This window comes from Salvelinus alpinus, chromosome 14 (genome assembly GCF_045679555.1).
Source record: "Salvelinus alpinus chromosome 14, SLU_Salpinus.1, whole genome shotgun sequence".
NCBI classification, from domain to species: Eukaryota; Metazoa; Chordata; class Actinopteri; order Salmoniformes; family Salmonidae; genus Salvelinus; species Salvelinus alpinus.
The window spans coordinates 24318578-24332570 of record NC_092099.1 but is presented as its reverse complement, the minus strand read 5'-3'; the positions used below and the strand labels follow the sequence as shown (position 1 = coordinate 24332570).

The window sequence follows — 13993 nt, the reverse complement described above, 5'->3', positions numbered from 1 at the left end:
GTGCTTCTAGCTTCGACAGTGCAGTAATATCGAACAAGTAATATCTAACAGTTTCACAACATATACCCAAAATACACGTAATCTAAGTAAGGAATGGATTAAGAATATCTATACATATGTCAGAGGCATTGGACTAAGATAGTGGCATAGTATGGAGTACAGTATATACACATGAGGGGTGATGGGTGATGCAAAATGTACAAACAATTAAAGTGACTAAGACATCGTAGAATAGTATAGAGTACAGTTCACACATATGAGATGAGTAATGCAAGATACAGACACATTATTAAAGTGGCAAGTGTTTAATTTCCTTAACTGGCCAGAGATTCCTAATCTATGTCTATAGGCAGCAGCCTCTGATGTGCTGGAGATGGCTGTTTAACTGTCAGTGGTGTAGTATAGAATACAATACATATGAAATGAGTGATGCAATATGTAAACAATTTTAAAAAGTGACTAAGATACTGTAGAATAGTGTGGAGTGCAGTTTATACATATGAGATGGGTAATGCTAGACACGGACCATTGTTAAAGTGGCTAGTGATTCCTAATCTATATCTATAGGCAGACGCCTCTGATGTGCTAGTGACGGCTGTTTAGCAGTCTGATGGCCTTGAGATAGAAGCTGTTTTTCAGTCTCTCGATCCCAGCTTTGATGCATCTGTACTGACCTCGCCTTCTGGATGATAGTGGGGTGAACAGGCAGTGGGTGGTTGAACAGGCAGTGGGTGGTTGATGTCCTTGATGATCTTTTTGGCCTTCCTATGGCATCGGCTGCTGTAGGTGTCCAGGAGGGCAGGAAGTTTACCCCCGGTAATGCGTTGGGCAGTCCGCAAAACCCTCTGGAGAGCCCTGAGGTTGTGGGCAGTGCAGTTGCCATACCAGATGGTGATACAGCCCGACAGGATGCTCTCGATTGTGCATCTGTAAAAGTTTGTGAGGGTTTTAGGTGATTAGCCAAATTTCTTCATCCTCTTGAGGTTGAAGAGGCGCTATTGTGCCTTCTTCACCACACTGTCTGTGTGGGTGGACCATTTCAGTTTGTCAGTGATGTGTACTCCGAGGAACTTGAAGCTTTCCACCTTCTCCACTGCGGTCCCATCGATGTGGATAGGGGGGGTGCTCCCTCTGCTGTTTCCTGAGGTCCACGATCATCTCCATACTTTTCTGGCACCACACTCCCAGAACCCTCACCTCCTTCCTGTAGCCTGTCTCATCAATGTTGGTAATCAAGCCTACTACTGTTGTGTCGTCTGCAAACTTGATTTAGTTTGAGGTGTGCTTGGCAACGCAGTCATGGGTGAACAGGGAGTACAGGAGGGGGCTGAGCACGCACCCTTGTAGGGCCCCAGTGTTGAGGATCAGCGAAGTGGAGGTGTTGTTTCCTACCTTCACCACCTGGGGGCGACCCATCAGAAAGTCCAGGACAGAGTTGTACAGGGCGGAGTTCAGACCCAGGGCCTCGAGCTTGACGATGAGCTTGTAGGGTACTATGGTGTTGAATGCTGAGCTATAGTCAATGAACAGCATTCTTACATAGGTATGCCTCTTGCCCAGATGGGAGAGGGCAGTGTGCAGGCGATTGCATCATCTGTGGATCTATTGGGGCGGTAAGCAAATTGAAGTGGATCTAAGGTGGAGGTGATATGATCCTTGACTAGTCTCTCAAAGCAATTCATGATGACAGAGGTGAGTGCTACGGGGCGATAGTCATTTAGTTAAATTACCTTTATTTTTAGGTACATGGACAATGGTGGAAGCATGTGAGGACAACAGACTGGGAGAGGGAGAGAATATATCGGTGAACACACCAGCCAGCTGGTCTGCGCATGCTCTGAGGACGCGGCTAGGGATACCATCTGGGCCGGCAGCGTTGCGAGGGTTAACATGCTTACATGTCTTACTCACGTCGGCCACGAAGAAGAAGAGCCCAATATGATGTTAATAGAATATAAAGAACAATGAAACTATTTGTTATGATAGGAATGTGATTTTAGTTAACGAGATCATAGTTTTCATGTCCCTTGCACATTAACTAAGCCACACCCCGTGGCTCGCTAAGAACTAACATGCATTGGGGGTGGGGAATGGAATAAATCTGTTCTTTTTCTTGGGGGGAGGAGGGGACCGTGGGAGGGGTCTCAGGTGGTTGAGGGACAGCTATTGGCTATTGGGGAAGGGGGGGGGGGGGGGTCTTGGAGTGTTCAGGTTCCTGTCTGGGTTGGCGTCCCCCCTTGGGTTGTGCCGTGGCGGAGATCTTTGTGGGCTATACCCGGCATTGTCTCAGGATGGTAAGTTGGTGGTTGAAGATATCCCTCTAGTGGTGTGGGGGCTGTGCTTTGGCAAAGTGGGTGGGGTTATATCCTGCCTGTTTGGCCCTGTCGGGGGTATCATCGGATGGGGTCACAGTGTCTCCTGACCCCTCCTGCCTCAGCCTCCAGTATTTATGCTGCAGTAGTTTATGTGTCGGGGGGCTAGGGTCAGTCTGTTATATCTGGAGTACTTCTCCTGTCTTATTCGGTGTCCTGTGTGAATTTAAGTATGCTCTCTCTAATTCTCTCTTTCTCGGAGGACCTGAGCCCTAGGACCATGCCTCAAGACTACCTGGCATGATGACTGCTTGCTGTCCCCAGTCCACATGGCCGTGCTGCTGCTCCAGTTTCAACTGTTCTGCCTGCGGCTATGGAACCCTGACCTGTTCACTGGACGTGCTACCTGTCCCAGACCTGCTGTTTTCAACTCTCTAGAGACAGCAGGAGCGGTAGAGATACTCTTAATGATCGGCTATGAAAAGCCAACTGACATTTACTCCTGAAGTGCTGACTTGTTGCACCCTCGACAACTACTGTGATTATTATTATTTGACCATGCTGGTCATTTATGAACATTTGAACATCTTGGCCATGTTCTTTTATAATCTCCACCCAGCACAGCCAGAAGAGGACTGGCCACCCCTCATAGCCTGGTTCCTCTCTAGGTTTCTAGGTTTTGGCCTTTCTAGGGAGTTTTTCCTAGCCACCGTGCTTCTACACCTGCATTGCTTGCTGTTTGGGGTTTTAGGCTGTGTTTCTGTACAGCACTTTGAGATATCAGCTGATGTAAGAAGGGCTATATAAATTGATTTGATTTTTTGGTCTGGAGGGAGATCTGTCAATGTGCCCTTGAGCAGAGCGTTGACCCTGGATGCTTCTGTGTGTCGCTCTGAATGGGAGTCTATTGGATGACTGGTGGGGTGTAGTTGTCGAGCGGCTTCACTGCAAGTATAATGTATGTTTTGTATATTCAATAAAGAAAAAAATATATATATTAAAAAATTATAATAATTAACATGCAGACCAGCAGATGTGAAGCATGAGCTAAACGTTACAAATGGTTGGAAAATCTGAAACTCAACAAGAGCTGAAGATAAACTCACTAGACCAAAACATTGACAGTCTGCAGCTGTGCATGTAAAGGGATCTGGAACATTGACTATCTACCCCAGAAAGGAAGGAGAAGATCCCATCTCAGACAATCATTGGTGCATCTGAAGATCTGTTCTGAAGAAACACTTCACTCCAAGCCAAAACTACTAAGGACATTGTGACCTCTGGTGGACAATCAGAGCCTTACACCCACGAGCCATTCTCCATAGAATGATCGATTGGTTTCAACAGAAAGACGACGAACAAAGACATCCAACTTACACATAAATATATTGCATTTCTTACCCAAACGGGCAGCAGTTCATGTGCAAGGTATAGGATTAATGTGAGAACAGTCCTAGAATGTATCCACGATAAAATGTCCCTTTATCTCTTTCCATTGTGTATCTAGCCATCATATCTAGTCAGTTCACTAGGGACTTTTGTCTCATTTAATTGTGTATCATTATTTAGTTAGTGATTAAATAAATAAATAATTCAGTTTGTGTAGAATTGAATATTTCAGAAAAGGCTGGGGTTCTTACGGATTCAAAAAGTCTGCGACGTTCAAAATGAGACTGATATGAGGTAATGATTAATAAGGGACTTATCGATATATAACAGCTCCCGAATTAAACTCGATAACTCGTTAAAGAACTTCTTCCGTGGTGCCCCCAACAATGAGTTAATTGTTACACACACAATATATATAAATTGGGTAACAATTAAAACAGTTTGTTGATTTGATAAATAACAGTCATCACATTAAATCAAAGTCACGACACAGGGGATGAGAGAGGCAGAGAGGGGAGGATAATGATAGGGTACTGTATTGTGATGTGCTGTGCTGTGCTGAATATCATAGTATCATGTCCTTCTGTAGTTATACCAGGGAGGAAAGGGGGTTGATTGTGAGTAGCGGAGGTTCCTCAGAAGAGGAAGGGGAGGACCATCCTCATTGAATAAAAAAATATATATATAACAAAAGTGATCTTTTTTTTCTTGATAAAACCATACTAAATATAATTACATCAACAAATGATTTATTAAAAACACACTTTTGCCTCAACATTAAGTCTACAGTAGCCTCAACAGCACTCTGTAGGCTAGCACCATGGTGTAGCCGGCGGACAGCTAGCTTCTGTCCTCCTCTGGGTACATTGACTTCAATACAAAATCTTGGAGGCTCATGGTTATCACCCCCTTTCGTAGACTTACAAAGTAATTATGACAACTTCCGGAGGACATCCTCCAAGCTATCAGAGCTCTTGCAGCATGAACTGACACAATCAAATCAAAAAGATCAGAGAATGAATCTAAACTCAACAAAAAAAGAAACAGACCTTTTTCAGGACCCTGTCTTTCAAAGATAATTCACAAAAATCCAAATAACTTCACAGATCTTGATTGTAAAGGGTTTAAACACTGTTTCCCATGCTTGTTCAATGAACCATAAACAATTAATGAACATGCACCTGTGGAACAGTCGTTACGACACTAACAGCTTACAGACGGTAGGCAATTAAGGTGAGTTATGAAAACTTAGGACACTAAAGATGCCTTTCTACTCACTCTGAAAAACACAAAAAGAAAGATGCCCAGGGTCCCTGCTCATCTGTGTGAACGTGCCATAGGCATGCTGCAAGGAAGCATGAGGACTGCAGATGTGGCCAGTGCAATAAATTGTAATGTCTGTACTGTGAGATGCCTAACACAGCACTACAGGGAGACAAGACAGACAGCTGATCGTCCTGACCTGACCCTCCAGCATGACAATGCCACCAGCCATACTGCTTGTTCTGTGCGCAATACAGGAATGTCAGTGTTCTGCCATGGCCAGCGAAGAGCCCGGATCTTAATCCCATTGAGCATGTCTGGGACCTGTTGGATCAGAGGGTGAGGGCTAGGGCCATTCCCCCCAGAAATGTCCGGGGACTTGCAGGTGTCTTGGTGGAAGAGTGGGGTAACATCTCACAGCAAGAACTGGCAAATCTGGTGCAGTCCATGAGGAGGAGATGCACTGCAGTACTTAATGCACTGCAGTACTTAATGCTGCTGGTAGCCACACAAGAAACTGACTGTTACTTTTGATTTTGACCCCCTCCCTTTGTTCAGGGACACAATATTCCATTTCTGTTAGTCACATGTCTATGGAACTTTTTCAGTTTATGTCTCAGTTGTTGAATCTTATGTTCATACAAATATTTACACACATTACGTTTGCTGAAAATAAACGTTGTTGACAATGAGAGGAAGTTTTTTTTTTTGCTGAGTTTAGTACTGAAAGCATAAGCTACAGCTAGCTAGCACTGCAGTGCATAAAATGTGGTGAGTAGTTGACTCAAAGGGAGAGAAAGACAATAGTTGAAGTTTTGAACAAATTCATTTCTTCCAAAATGAACGCATTAGTTCTAGTAGCTATGTTTACTATGACAACAATGTAGGATGTGTGTAGCAGTTATAGCCGTCATTATATAAAGGTTTGGCTTGGAAAGGTTTTTCGCCTGGTCACAGACAGCTGATGTGTTGTGCACTGAAGTCCACATGCGAGGCAAAAGGTGAGAGGAGGAGACCGTGTAGATAGTTGCGGGAAGGAATTATATATACAACGAGCAAAGTGATCATGCTGTTTTTATGTGGCTGCTATGAAAGTTAACTGTTTGTGTGTGATCAGGGGTGTATTCATTCCACCGATTCTGTTGAAAAACTTTTCTTAAAAACGAAACGGGGATAAAAACAATACCCGAATTTGTCCAATAGAAATTCACATTTGCAACTGTTGGACTAACAATTACTCCCTAGATTAGGTAGATGCAGGCAAGAGTGTGCAGCGTAATTGAAAGTGTCACTGTTGCAGTTCTTGGTGTGTGCGGGCTTTCCACATCCCTAAAGGGAGCGTGGCCTGTTCACTAGGGAAGGGGATTTGAAATTATTTCCCTATTCGAAAAGTATCATGAATTGTTGTCAGATATCTGGATATGAGAAATGTTGTTTTTTTTTACTGAGCACTGCTGCGTGAGGGAAAGAGGCTGGTGCTCTATTGTTGCAGCTGAGGGAGAAAGAGAGAGATGCAGCCAAGGCAGCTCAGCTACAGCCAAGACTTGAAGCAGCGACAATGTTATTTAGCATCCCATATAATAAAATTATTATAATTGTTGTGCCTGTTGAGTAGCTTAGAAAAGTTAGGGTTCCCTAACTGGCGGCCTGTGGGCCGAATTTGGCCGGCGGGTGATTTTATTTGGCCCTTCAAGTTTTCTGAGCAAAAAATATATATTTTATTAAATGTCTTATTGTTGGATATAAAAGACTAAAAACACCAGCAAATCAGCTCCAAGTGATTTTAAATGTTGAAAATCTGTTCCAAAGTATTTCCACACGTAATAAAGGCGTCACTACAGACCCGGGTTCGATCCCAGGCTGTGTCACAGCCGGCCGTAACACCCATGAGGCGGCGCACAATTGGCCCAGCGTTGTCCGCGTTAGGGGAGGGTTTGGCCAGCCGGGATTTCCTTGTCCCATTGCGGTCTAGCGACTCCTTGTTGCGGGCCGGGCGCTTGCAAGCTGACTTTGGTCGTCAGCTGGATGGTATTTCCTCCGACACATTGGTGTGGCTGGCTTCCGGGTTAAGCGAGCAGTGTCAAGAAGCAATGTGGCTTGGCAGGCTCGTGTTTCAGAGGAAGCATGGCTCTTGACCGTCGCCTCTCCCGAGTCTGTAGGGGAGTTGCAGCGATGGGAGAAGACTAACTACAAATTGGATATCAAGAAAAAAGTTGAATCAAGGCTTAATTTAGTTGATGATCCCTGTTGTACGTAATTTAATTCACAAAAAAGCCTTTTTAGTGTTAAAATAGGCATATAATTTTGTATAGGCCTAATGCCGTTCTGATATTTGAATAACCGTGCACATCCCTTCCGTTCACCCCCATAAATAGTCAGCCGCAGAGAGAAAGAGGTGCAAGCTGGCATGGTGCCATAATGAGCAAGAAATATGTGCTGAAACACTAATGCAGATGTTCTGTTGTGGAGATCACAGCCATCAGGGGAGCTGTGTGTGTGTAGCATCCATCAGCATCACGTTTGAAATGTAGATTTGTGCGAGAGAGACTGTAGGAAGAAAGAGTGGTCCTCTACCTCACCTCTCCCAGATTACAGAGAGAGAAGAGAGAAAGACAGTCAGTGAGCAAGACCGAGAGGGTAAAACCATTTGAATTCACTCACTTTTTGACCATCCACCACCCCCCTCTTCAGAGGACCAAAAGAAACTTTGTTTTTACATATTTTTGTTTTGTTGTTAAATGTACATTGGTACACACATTACATTTTTTTTTTACAGTAGTTACAAGAATAAAGTCATTTGATATAAATCGTGTTTTCAGTCATAACTATTATAGAACATGAGCTTTTAAACCCACCCCTCAGCTACTCTCAGTCCATCCCACCTAGATGTGGCCAGAAAGTGACTTTTTGGACCTGAATGCCAAAACATTAAAGAGATAAGTGCTAAAAGTTGACCCATTTTGCATACCCCACCATACCATAAAACATCCATGTCTTCATCACAGGAAAAGATAAGCAGTTGAGTTTGATATAATTGAAAAGCTTACAAACAGGGTCAAACTATTTGGTGATTTCTTGAAAAAAACAAAAACGTTTAAGGTTAAAAATTGTGTATACACATGTGTACGCTCTGATGTTTTTGAAATTCACATGTTGTAGCTTAAATGCTACTTTACATCATCTGAGGTTGATGAGCATGTCTCAACTGATGGCGGGCACAACACAAACACCTCAGATTATGTCAAATAGGTTCATAGCTATATGCAAATCAACATTTTTAGAAGTTTATTCATTTTTAGATCATTTTTAACCTTAAACGTCAATTATCATTTTATGTAAAAAAAACTTTTTTCCCCCCAAGAAATCACCAAATAGTTTGACCCTGTTTGTAAGCTTTTAAATTATATAAATCCCAACCATTCATCTTTTTCAGTGATGAAGACAGATGTTTCATGGTATGGTGGGGGTAACTTTATCTATTGAATGTTTTGGCATTCAGGTCCAAAACGTTACTTTCTGAGCACAATGATAATGGGCAAATATGTACGGAAGGTTTTGTTCAAATCAAAAAGGGGTGCTCTCAAAAAGTGATTGAATTCAAATGTATTTACCCAGGAGGAAAGCTTGAGATATGGTCTACTGACACGCTCTACTCCATGTACCAGATGAATGTATAAATACACATTTTGCACATTCTGTAAGTGACTGATCCCACAGCTCCATCTCTCACACACAATCCACTCACTCTCTCTGAGGGCACTGAATAACTGTGGAGCCCACATTATAAAATACCCCCAAGAGTCTGGATGGAAAAAAATACATTCCTATAAACAACCCACCAACGCACACCCCTGTTACAACTCAACAATACAAACACACATCCCTGCTATAACTCAACAATACAAACACACATCCCTGCTATAACTCAACCCACAAATACGCACACCACTGTTACAATTCCAGAAACCCACAAACACACATACCACTGTTATAATTCAACAAACAAACACACACCCGTTGTAATTCATCAGCAATACACATCACACACCCCTGTAGAGCGGGCGGAGATCGGGGTGCCTTGTGAGAATTCGTTGGCAAGTGGGTAGCCTCTGCCATCTGTTCTATTGGCCAACGTGCAGTCACTGGAGAATAAACTGGATGAGCTACATTCGAGACTATCCTACCAATGGGACATTAAAAATCTAATATCTTATGTTTCACAGGGTCGTGGCTGAACGACGACATGGATAATATACAGTTGGCTGTGTTTTCCGTGCATCGACAGGACAGAACAGCTGCATCCGGTAAGACGAGGGGTGGTGGTGTGTGTCTATTTGTCAATAACAGCTGGTGCGCAATGTTAAAAATTAAGGACGTCTCGAGGTATTGCTCGCCTGAGGTAGAGTACCTCATGATAAGCTGTAGACCACCTGGATAAAAGGAACACCTATGTGAGAATGCTGTTTATTGACTACAGCTCAGCGTTGAACACCATAGTGCCCACAAAGCTCATCACTAAGCTAAGGACCCTGGGACTAAACACCTCCCTCTGCAACTGGATCCTGGACTTCCTGGCGGGCCGCCACCAGGTGGTAAGGGTAGGCAAAAACACATCTGCCACGCTGATCCTCAACGCGGGGGCCCTTCAGGGGTACATGCTTAGTCCGCTTCTGTACTCCCTATTCACCTACGACTGCGTTGCCAAGCACAACTCCAACACCATCATTAAGTTTGCTGATAACACATCAGTGGTAGGCCTGATCACCAACAATGATGAGACAGCCTATAGGGAGGTGGTCAGAGAACTGGCAGTGTGGTGCCAGGACAACAACTTCTCCCTCAACATGAGGAAGACAAAAGGAGCTGATCGTGGATTACAGGAAAAGGAGGGCCGAACACGCCCCCATTCACACAGACAGGGCTGTAGTGGAGCGGGTCGAAAGTTAACCTTCTTGATGTCCACATGCCCAACAAACTATCATGGTCCAAACACACCAAGACAGTCGTGAAGAGGGCACAACACCTTTTCCCACTCAGGAGACAGAAAAGATTTGGCATGGGTCCCCAGATCCTCAAAAAGATCTACAGCTGCACCATCGAGAGCATCCTGACCGGTTGCATCATCACTTGGTATAGCAACTGCTCGGTATCCGACCGCAAGGTGCTACAGAGGGTAGTGCCTACGGCCCAGTACGTCACAGGGGCAAAGCTTCCTGCCATCCAGGACCTATATACTAGGCAATGTCAGAGGAAGGCCCCCCAAAAAATGGTGAAATACTCCAGTCATCCAAGTCATAGACTGTCCTCTCTGCTACCGCATGGCAATCGGTGCCAGAGCACTAAGTCTAGGTCCAAAAGGCTCCTTTACAGCTTCTATACCGAAGCCATAAGACTGAACAATTCATCAAATGGCCACCCGGACTATATACTTTAAAAAAAACTTTATTTTTACACAGCTGCTACTCGCTATTTATTATCTATGCAGTCTATGTACAAATTACCTCGACTAACCTGTACCCCTGCACATTGACTCGGTACTGATACCCCCTGTATATAGCCTCATTATTCTTATTTTATTGTGTTACTTTTATTTTACACTTTAGTTTATTTAGTAAATATTTTCTTAACCAACAATGGAGTTCAAGAAATGGAGTTAAGGGCTTGTAAGTAAGCATTTCACGGTAAGGTCTACACCTGTGGTAGTCGGGCGCATGTGATAAATCCAATTTTATTTGTTCAACCATAAACTGTCCAGCTGTACAATAACTAGGCTGGGAATTGCCAGGGACCTTATGATACAATATTATCATGATACTTAAATCTAATCAACATTTATCGGTAGCGTATACAGTTTAGCAGATGTTATAACAGGTGCAACAAAATGCTTATTTTACTAGCAATGCAGTAAAATGTCAGACAAGTATACAAATAATTATACCCCAAAAATATATCTTGAAATGTCGCAATGAATCCAATTCAGCCAAATAGCACTGTAACAGTAATCCAAATGCAATCTATAGGTATATACACCGGATGAATTTTAACAAGATATGCTAAGAATGATATGTACAGCAGTAGATATATTAGTGAGCCATGTCAAGAATCCAGTATGTAAATAAATAAATACAGTGTGTATAAACAGTGAAACTAAAATACAATGCACAGTAGTAGAAATAATAGAATGAGCTTTGTCGAGAATACAGCCTTTAAATACACAGTACAAAACCCCATGACAAAATGGAAAGAATTGCAGGAATTTAGCTTCCGGACCAAAGTCCAGAATATACATATATATGTACTGTATGTGAATGGTGTGTATAGACAGTATGGACAGTATATAAATAGAAAAGGTGTGTACAGCAGTAGTTATATAGCACGGCTAGAATACAGCATATACATATAAAGTAGGTAAAACAGTATGTAAACATTAATAAAGTTGGCTTTTCAGGTGCCGATATGATTTGTATAGCGATGATGTATGTATCACGATGCTATATGTATTGCGATCGGATAATGCGATTTATTTGTGATTCAATGTTCCAAACATATAGCACATTGTTATGTCACCTGCAGAGCGACAAGAGAGCCATGAGAAAACAAGTATCGATATATCGTCAACAATAATATTGTGATACTCAACTGTATCGATTTTTTACCCCATCACTACAAAGAACACACTACCGCCACCAGGTAGCAGAGTGCCCTCAATCAGTTGTTAAAGCCATCTTTGGTTCACTTTCCCCGTGCTGCAAAGGGACATGATTTCATAAGTCTGTGAGAATGTGACACTTTGTTTTGGTTTGTGGGTTTTATACCACTTACTGTGATTGTATCCTTCAAACATCACATTTGAAATGTAGTTTGTTCAAGGACTGTATGCTGCAGAATATCTTACACAAAAGGTGCGTTTTGCTCTTTCCTCCCTCCCTTTCCCTCAGATGATTCTTGGTTTTTATTTGTTAGGCGATGGAGTAAAAAGATCTCTGTTCTGAGGCAAACCTAGACCCATCTGTAGATCCCAGACAAAGCAACGAGGAATCTGACCACTTCAAAGACTACACACTCACTCCCAAATCCCAACCTATCGGGCTAATTGCCAAGATTCTTCATCCTTGGCACTTGTGTTCTTTCCGTTTCTTATAATTTCTCTCAAATGGCATAATTACCGGTATTTCCGTTCAATTTGTCTAATGCAAAGGCTATTGGGACCATATCACTGTTGGGTTGGATTCAAACTGCTGCTTAAGTCAATAATGATGCGATCTAAATGGTCTTAAATCAGACATCTCCTGGCACAGACAGTGTGGTTCACAGGGCGGGCATGAGCTTCCACCTGCCAAAGGACTGGCATGGCCGCTGTGTTTAATGTAATTGACCGAATCACCCGTTGAGGAGATGTATTAGTTAACCTGGGCCAAATAAAGTATCTTATGGTTTGTGATACAAGTACTACTACTAGTTAAGAATAAGAGGTGTGCAGGCAGAAGTATGTGAAGAAAGACACTTTGTAAACTTTTCTATGGCAGGTTTGTTTGAATTGCAGCCTGACCCTGCCTCTACATCTCCGTCTGTTCTCTCTCTCTCTTCCTTTTAACTGTTCGTAGTTGAATGGAGGCCAGGCCGCCTCAAATCTCACATGGACACAAGGTCCTCCGCAATCAAACGTTCTTCGTATGCCACAGACAGGGTTTCACAACACAAACAGAACTGTTGTTCGTTTGTGGAACTTGTGGTCTAATAGTTTAAACAGCAGATGATTGTCTCATGTCACGAGCTACTGCGTAAAACTCAAAGGAATGCGTAAAACACAGGAAGGCATAATGCAGTTGGACTGATGTGAACAAGCAAATATGTCCATTAATGATTCCCTACAAAGTAGGCTTTCGTTTACATGTGTGGCTTGGCTACAATGTTGCCGCACGAGGTACAGCTAGGTTGTTTTATGATACCAACTAGGTTGTAAGCTTCTAAATGTATCAAGGAGTAGGCTAGTGATGATGATAGGATACAATAGTATACGGGTGCAGTAGGCTAGGCTATGGTTCTTTCATCATTCTGACTGTGCAAAGATTAAACCATTCGCGTAAACCGTTCAGGCTACTCATTTACTATGGAATATTCTTCCCTAATTGTTTTGATACATTCATTCCAAAAATATATATAATCGCTGGCTGATTCTCATTGTAGCCACATCTCCTTCTGCCCAGTGACTGCTCGTCGTTACACTCACTGTATGTAACCGCGGGCTATTCGCACAAAGTGCTCTGAAGCGTGAAGAGCAATTGCCTGCAAATCCAGCAGGGCGCTAACAAAGCCTTACCTAGGAAATGTGCCCGTCTTCATTGTTTTCGGGAAAGGTACTGTCCGTTTTCTCCTCCCGTTAACCGAGCTGCACGCCGCTGTTTCAAATCCGATGCATGAATACTGCACATTTGTTGCCTGGCTACCCAGACTCCTTGCTCCGGCCAAACGCTACGCTACGCCACGCCCACGGACGAGGGAAAAAAACTATTTAGCGAACGACAGACCAGCATAATATTTCAGTTTGAGTCGTCAGGCTAGCACATTCGGTCTTTTTTGTCTGTCACATTGTCCTTTTAAAAATTAGATTTGCCCACCTCCTGTGTCTAATCTCGCCTGCTTTTGCAAAAGGTCAAAGTTAATCGAGGAGAGTCGGCAAGGAGCGTGAACTTGGATGGAAATGGCTTGCTTGAAATGAGACGGCCCTGCTCCACTCAAGCGTCATTAGGCAAATTACGTTTACACAGGGGTGGATCCGAAAATAAATGTGTAAAGTGCTCAAAACAAATTGTTAGCTGTGCAAGACATTGTATAGATAAAATAATAAGGATCATATTGTTTTTAAACGTGTGCATGTTTTTGTCCTCTGACAAAACAAAAGCTGATTCAAAGGTGGTGTGGTAGATTTCAAAACTCTTTCAGTTAGGATACACATGGGACTTTTATCCTTTGATGTTTTGGGGAAACCAATAAGTGGTCGAGCAGTGTGTCAATTCGTTAGTAGGCCT

The 13993-nt window shown here is 43.0% G+C and overlaps 1 protein-coding gene across 7 annotated transcripts in view; it reads right to left on the bottom strand.

The window, feature by feature from the left end:
• Window positions 1-13643, bottom strand: part of LOC139538627 (beta-galactoside alpha-2,6-sialyltransferase 2-like) — a 73424-nt gene extending 59781 nt beyond the window's left edge. For 4 of the 7 annotated variants that reach the window (XR_011667768.1, XM_071340887.1, XM_071340888.1 and 1 more), the window contains exon 1: window positions 13285-13643. The gene's annotated coding sequence lies outside the window, so the exon portion shown is untranslated. The remainder of the gene's footprint in view (window positions 1-13284) is intronic. The other 3 variants (XM_071340890.1, XM_071340893.1, XM_071340892.1) reach the window with 2 other exon arrangements.
• Window positions 13644-13993: the final 350 nt, after the last annotated feature.